Genomic DNA, 7,118 nt, shown 5'->3' on the forward strand with positions numbered 1-7,118 from the left:
GTAATGAAACAAGCTATATGAATGGTTGAATGTGAAGCTGATGATGTGCCCTGTAAACTTTCACTCAATCCAACAATCCAAAATAAAAACAAACAAACCTCCACTTAAAATATTGTTGTTGCTGTCAAGTGCCTTCAAGTTGGTACCAACTCATAGCAACCTTATATAGGGTTTCCAAGGAGTGGCTGGTGAGCTTGAACTGCCAACCTTGAAATTCAAAGTGACCTTGCAGTCCAACGTATTAACCCACAGTGCCACAGCAGGACTCCATACTTAAAATACCATTTATTTATTATTTTTATTAGTTTCTTTAAGATAAGTTAAACATTGTTTCTTGTGAGGGTTAAATTTTTCAAAGACAATTAAGATATTATCTCTACCCCTAAAATGTTTACAGAGTAGTGTACAAGTCAGTCAGGTAAACAACTAACATCCAAAGCCAAATAAAATAAGTAATTACTAGAGGTTCAAGAGAGCTGTGAAGGGTAAAAAGGAGGCAGAAGCAGTTTGAAAGTGAGAAGAACATATTTCATGAGGAGGTGGTCAAAACCACCACGGTGGGCCCTAACTCATGACGCATGATACAGTGATTTAGATAACTTCGGATTCCCCCATTGAGGTGTTTTTTGGTTTTTTTCCCACTGTTTTTCTTCTTTCTACCAGCAATTTCCCCACACTTCTGACAACTTGGCATACGGTGGTGACTCGTGTGTTGTGATGCTAGAAGCTATGCCACTGGTGTTTCAAATGACAGAAGGGTCGCCATGGTGGACATGTTATAGCAGAGCTTCAAGACTAAGACAGACTAAGAAGAAAGACCTGGTGATCCACTTCTGAGGGAGTAGCCAATGAAAATCTTATGACTAGCAGAGAAGTATCGCTTCATATAGTGCCAGAAGATGACCCTCTTAGATTGGAAAGCATTCAAAATGTGACAGAAAAAGAGCTGCCTCTTCAAAGTACAGTCAATCTTAATGATGTAGGTAGAGCAAACCTTTGGGCCTACATTTGCTGATAGGGTATGACTTAAAATGAGAAGAAGCAGCTGCAAACATCCATTAGTAATTTGAACATGGACTGTACAAAGTATAAATCTAGGAAAATGGGAAGTGATCAAAAATGAAATGGAACACATAAAGATCAATATCCTAGGCATTAGTGAGCTGAAAAGGACAGGTATTGGCCACTTTGAGTCAGACAACCATATGGTTTACCATGACAGGAACTCCAAATTCAGGATGAAACTCAAGAAAATTTTAAGATCTGTCTAGAAGTTCAATGTAGTCTATAATAAAATAATATCTATATATATGCTTACAAGGAAGAGCAATTTATACAATTATTATTCAAATTTACCCACCAACCACCAAAGACAATGGTGAAAAAATTGACAAATTCTACCATATTCCTCAATCTGAAATTGATCAAGCATGCAATCAAGATGCATTGATAATTACTGATAATTGGAATATGAAAATTAGAAACAAAGAAGAAGGATCAATAGTTGGAAAATATGGCCTTAGTGATAGAAATAATGCTGGAAATCACGTGAAAGAATTTTGTAAGATCAACAAGTTATTCACACTACAAATTTTTTCCAACAAAATAAATGGCAACTATATGTGGACCTTGCAGATGACAACCATCAGGATTAAATTAGACACATCTCTGAGAAGAGACAATGTAGAAACTCAGTATCATTTGCCAAAACAAGGCCAGGGGCTGACTGTGGAACAAACCATCAATTGCTTATATGCAATTGCAAGTTGAAGCTGAAGAAAACTAAAACAAATCCAAGAGAGCCAAAATACAACTTTGAGCATATTGCCCATGAATTTAGAGACCATCTCAAGAACTGATTTGACACAATTAACACTAATGACCAAAGACCAGAGGAGTTGTGGGATGATATTAACAAAATTACGCATGAAGAAAGCAAAGTGTCATGTAAAAGACAGGAAGGAAAGCAAAGGCCAAAGTGGATGTCAGAAGAAACTTTAAAACTGTCCTTGAAAGTAGGGTAGTTAAAGCAAATAGATGAAATAGAAGAGCTGAAGTGAAATTTTCAAAGGGCAGTTAGAGAAGACAAAGTCAAATATTATAATAAAATGTACAAAGAACTGGAGTTAGAAAACCAAAAGGGAAGAACATGCTCAGCATTTCTCAAATGGAAAGAATTGAAGAAAAAATTCAATTCTAGACTTGAAATACTGAAGGTTTCTATGAACAAAATATTGCACGTTGCAGGAAGCATCAAAACAAGATGTCAGGATTACACAGAGTCATTGTTCCAAAAAGCATTAGCTGACATTCAGCCATTTAAGGACATAGCATATGATCAAGAACTGATGGTACTGAAAGAACACGTCAAAGCTGCATTGAAAGTATTAGTGAATAGTAAGGCTCCAGGAATTTACAGACTACCAATAGAAATATTCCAACAAACTGATGCAGAACTGGAAGTACCCACTAGTCATTGCCAAGACATTCAGAAGGCAGTTACCAATCAGAAGCAAATCATATTGGTGCCAATTGTGACCCCATAAAATGAGGAAATTATTGAACAATAGCATTAATATCACAAGAAAGTAAAACTTTGCTGAAGACAATTCACAATTGCTTGCAGCAGTACACCGTTAAGGAGGTGCCAGAAATTCAAGGTGGATTCAGAAGAGGATGTAGAAAGAGGGATAACATTGCTGATGTCAAATGGATCTTGACTGAAAGTAGGGATGATTAATAAAGACCAGAAAAGAATTGATGTATTTGATGTGTTCTTAAAGAATATTGAAAGTACCATAAAGAAAAACCAAATATCTTTTGGAAGAAGTTGTTGTTTTGTTGTTAAGTGTCGCCAAGTTGGTTCTGACCCATAGCGACCCTATATAGGGTTTCTGAAGATTGGCTGGTAAGCCTGAACCATAGACCTTGCAGTTCAAAAACACCTTGCAGTCCAGCACATTAACCCACAGAGACTTGGAAACAAGGATGGTGGCATTAGACTCAAGTACTTAGTACATGTTGTCAGGAAGGAACAATCTCTGGAAAAGGACATCATGGTTAGTAAAGTTGAGAGTCACACACACAAAAAAAGATCTCCAACTAGAAGGATTGATGTTATTTATTGGTCCAGTGGTGAGGATTTTTGTTTTCTTTACATTGAGGTGCAACACATACTGAAGTCTGTGATCTTTGATCTTCATCTAAGTATTTTAAGTCCACTTTCAGCAAGCAAGATTGTATCATCTGCATATCCTGGGTTATTAATGAGATTCCTTCAATCTTTATGCCATGTTCTTCTTCATATAATCCAGCTTCTTGGATTATGTGCTCAGAGTATAGATTAAATAAATATGATGAAAGAATACAACCCTGGCTCACACCTTTGCTAATTTTAAACTATTCAGTGTTCCTTTGTTCTGTTTGAACATCTGCCTCTTGGTCTATGTACAGGTTCCTCATGAGCACAAGTAAGTGTTCCAGAATATTCATTCTCCATGACCTACACAATCAAAAGCTTTTGCATAATCAATGAAGCACAGGACAACATCTTTCTAGTATTCTTTGTTTTAATCCAAGATCCATCAGCAATGCTATACCTCATTCCACATCCTCTTCTGAATCTGACCTGAACCTCTGGAAGTTCTCTGCCAATGTACTGTTGCAGTCATTTTTAATTACCTTTAGCAAAATTTTACTTGCATGCTGTATTAATGATATTGTCCAGTGATTTCTGCACTCTGTTGGGTCACTCCTTATTGGAATGGGCATAAATATGGGTCTCTTCCTATCAGTTGACCAGGTAGCTCTCTTTTTTTTTTTTTGGCATAAATGAGTGAGTGCATCCAGCGCTGCATCAATTTGTTTAAATAGTTCAATTTGTATTCCATCAATTACCCGAGTCTTGTTCTTTGCCAAGGCCTTCAATGCAACTTGAACTTCTTCCTTCAATATCATTGGCTCTTGATAATATTCTATTTCTTGAAATCATTGAACATCAACCATTTCTTTTTGGTACAGTATAATCTTTCCATCTTCTTTTGATGCTTTCTGCATAATTCAATATTTTACCCATAGAATCCTTCAATATTGTAAGTTGAGGCTTGAATTTTTTCTTCAGTTCCCTCTTATTGAGAAATGCTGAGCATCCTCTTCCTTTGGTTTTCTAATGCCAGGTCTTTGCATATTTCATTATAATATTTGATTTTGTCTGCTAGAACAGTCTTTTGAAAATTTCTGTTCAGCTTCTCTATCTCCTCATTTCTTCCATTTTCTTTAGCATCTTTATGTTGAAGAGGAAGTTTCAAAATCTCTTCTGACATCCATTTTAGTCTTTTCCTTCATCCTTGTCTTCATCATGACCTTTTACTTTCTTCCTTTATGATGTTCTTGATGTCATCCCACAACTCTTCTGATCTTCGGTCTTTAGTGTCTAATGCATTAAATCTGTTCTTCAGATGGTCTCTAAACTCAGGTGGGATATAGTCATGGTCATATTTTGGCTCTTATTCACGTGTCTTGATTTCCTTCAGCCCCAGCCTGAACTTGCATATAAGCAATTGATGGTCAAGTCCACAGTCTGCCCCTGGTCATGTTTCGGCTGATGATATGGAGCTTTTCCACTGCCTCTTTCCACAGATGTAGTCAATTTGATTTCTGTATATTCTATCTGGTGAAGTCCATATGTATAATCATCTTTTATGTTATTTAAGAAAAGTATTTGCAATAAAGAAGTCGTTAGTCTTTCAAAATTCTATCATGTGATCTCCATCATCATTTCTATTACCAAGGCCATATTTTCCAACAACGGATCCTTCCTCTTTTTTCCACCCTTTGCATTCCAATCACCAGCATTTATTAAGACATCTTGATTAAATGTCTGATCAATTTCAGACTGTAGAAGTTGGTAGAATTCTTTAATTTTAGTGGCTGCTGCATAAATTTGAGTAACAGTGACATTAACTTCTCTTCCTTGTAGATGTGTGTATACCATCCTTTCACAGACAGCACTGTATTTCAAGACAGATATAGAAATGTTCTTTTTGAGGATGAATGTGTCATTCCTCTTCAACTTGTCATTCCCGGCATTGTAAACCATGTGACTATCAGATTCAAAATAACTAATGCCAGTCCATTTCAGCTCACTAATACCTAGGCCATTGATCTTTATGCATTCCATTTAAGTTTTGTCAATTTCCAATTTTCCTAGATTCATATTTCACACATTCCATGTTCTTAATGAATGTTATGGCTATTTCTCTTCATTTTGAGTTGAGCCCCATCAGAAAATGAAGGTCCCAAAGGCCTTATTACATTCACATCATCATGATCAACTCTACTTTGAGGAGGCAGCTGTTCCCCAGTTGCACTGAGTGCCTTTCAACCTGAGTAGAACTATATCTTACAACAATCTGATGCTCTTCAATATGTTTCAATGTTCAGTGTTATGGTGCTAACTGACAGTGTTCCATTGTTATTCATAAGGCTTTCACTGACTAAATATTTGGAAGTAGTCCATCTTTCCTTCTTCCTATTCTGGAAACTCAGCTGAAACCTACCCACCACGGTGGACCCTTCTGGTATTTAAACTACTGCTGGCACAGAAACACGTAATCTCTACAGTGTGCCAAACTGAAAGATGAGTGATGATTCATTAATTACAGAAACATGGAATGTATGAAGCATGCATCTAGGAAATTGGAAATCGTAAAAACAAAATGGAACACATAAAGTTCAGTATCCTAGGCATTAGTGAGCTAAAATGGACTGGTATTAGCATTTTGAGTCACATGATCACATGGCTTACTATGCCAGCAATGAACACTTGAAGAGGAATGGAGGCTCATTCATCATCAAAAGGTACATTTCAAGATGTATTTCAAGCATTTCAAGAGAGCCAAAAAGAGTATTTCAATATTTTACAGTAAAAGTATTGTGATTGGATAATATTCATACACATACAAGGAAAACCAGTTACTACAACTAGTCAATTCCATGCACAAACCACTAAAGCTAATGATAAAGAAACTGAAGGATTCTACTGATTTCTTCTGTCTGAAATTGATTAGTATGCAATCAAGATGCATTGATAATTACTGGTAATTGGAATGCCAAACCTGGAAACAAAGAGGAAAGACTGGTAGTTGGAATATATAGCCTTGGTGATTGAAATGATGCTGGAGATCTCATGATAGAATTCCGCAAAACCAACAGCTTATTGTAAATACCTTTTTTAGCAACATAAACAGTGATTATGCATGTGGACCTCACCAGATAGAATACTCAGGATTAAATTGACTGCATTTGTAGGAAGAGATCATTGAGAAACTCAATATTATCCAGCCAAAACAAGGCCAGGGGTTAACTGTGGTACAGATTATCAATTGCTTATAATAAGCAAGCTCAGGCTGAAGCTGAAGAAAATTAAAACAAGTCCAGGAGAGCCAAAACACAACATTAAGTATGTTCCACCTCAAGAACAGATTTCACACAATTAACACTAATGACCAAAGACTAGAAGAGTTGTAGGGTGACATCGAGAACATTATACATTAAGAAGCAAAAATGTAATTTAAAAGATGAAAAGAAAAAGAAAAAAAAAGAAGACCAAAATGGATGTGAGAAGAGACTCTGGAACCTGCTCTTGAATATAGAGAAGCTAAAGCGACTGGAAGAAATGATGTAGTAAAGTAACTGAACAGAGAATTTTGAAAGGCAGCTCGAGAAGATAAAAGTCAAATATTGTAATGAAGCATGCAAAGACCTAGAGTTAGAAAACTAAAAGGGAAGAACAAGTTCAGCATTTCTCAAGCTATAAGAACTGAATAAAAATTCAACTCTCAACTTGAAATATCGAAGAATTCTATCAGCAGAATGTTGGAATGATGCAGGCAGCATCAAAAGAAGATGGAAGGTATACAGAGTCACAGTACCAAAAGAGAATTGGTTGATGTTAAACCATTTTAAGTGATACCATATAAACAAGAGGAGATGGTATTGAAGGAATATGTCCAAGCATCATTCAAGGCTTTGAACTCCAAGAATTGACAGATCACAAATCGAAATGTTTCAACAAACTAATGCAACACTGGTGGTCCTCAAATGTCTGTGCCCCCAAA

This window comes from Chrysochloris asiatica, unplaced genomic scaffold (assembly GCF_000296735.1).
Source record: "Chrysochloris asiatica unplaced genomic scaffold, ChrAsi1.0 scaffold00038, whole genome shotgun sequence".
Lineage (NCBI taxonomy): Eukaryota > Metazoa > Chordata > Mammalia > Afrosoricida > Chrysochloridae > Chrysochloris > Chrysochloris asiatica.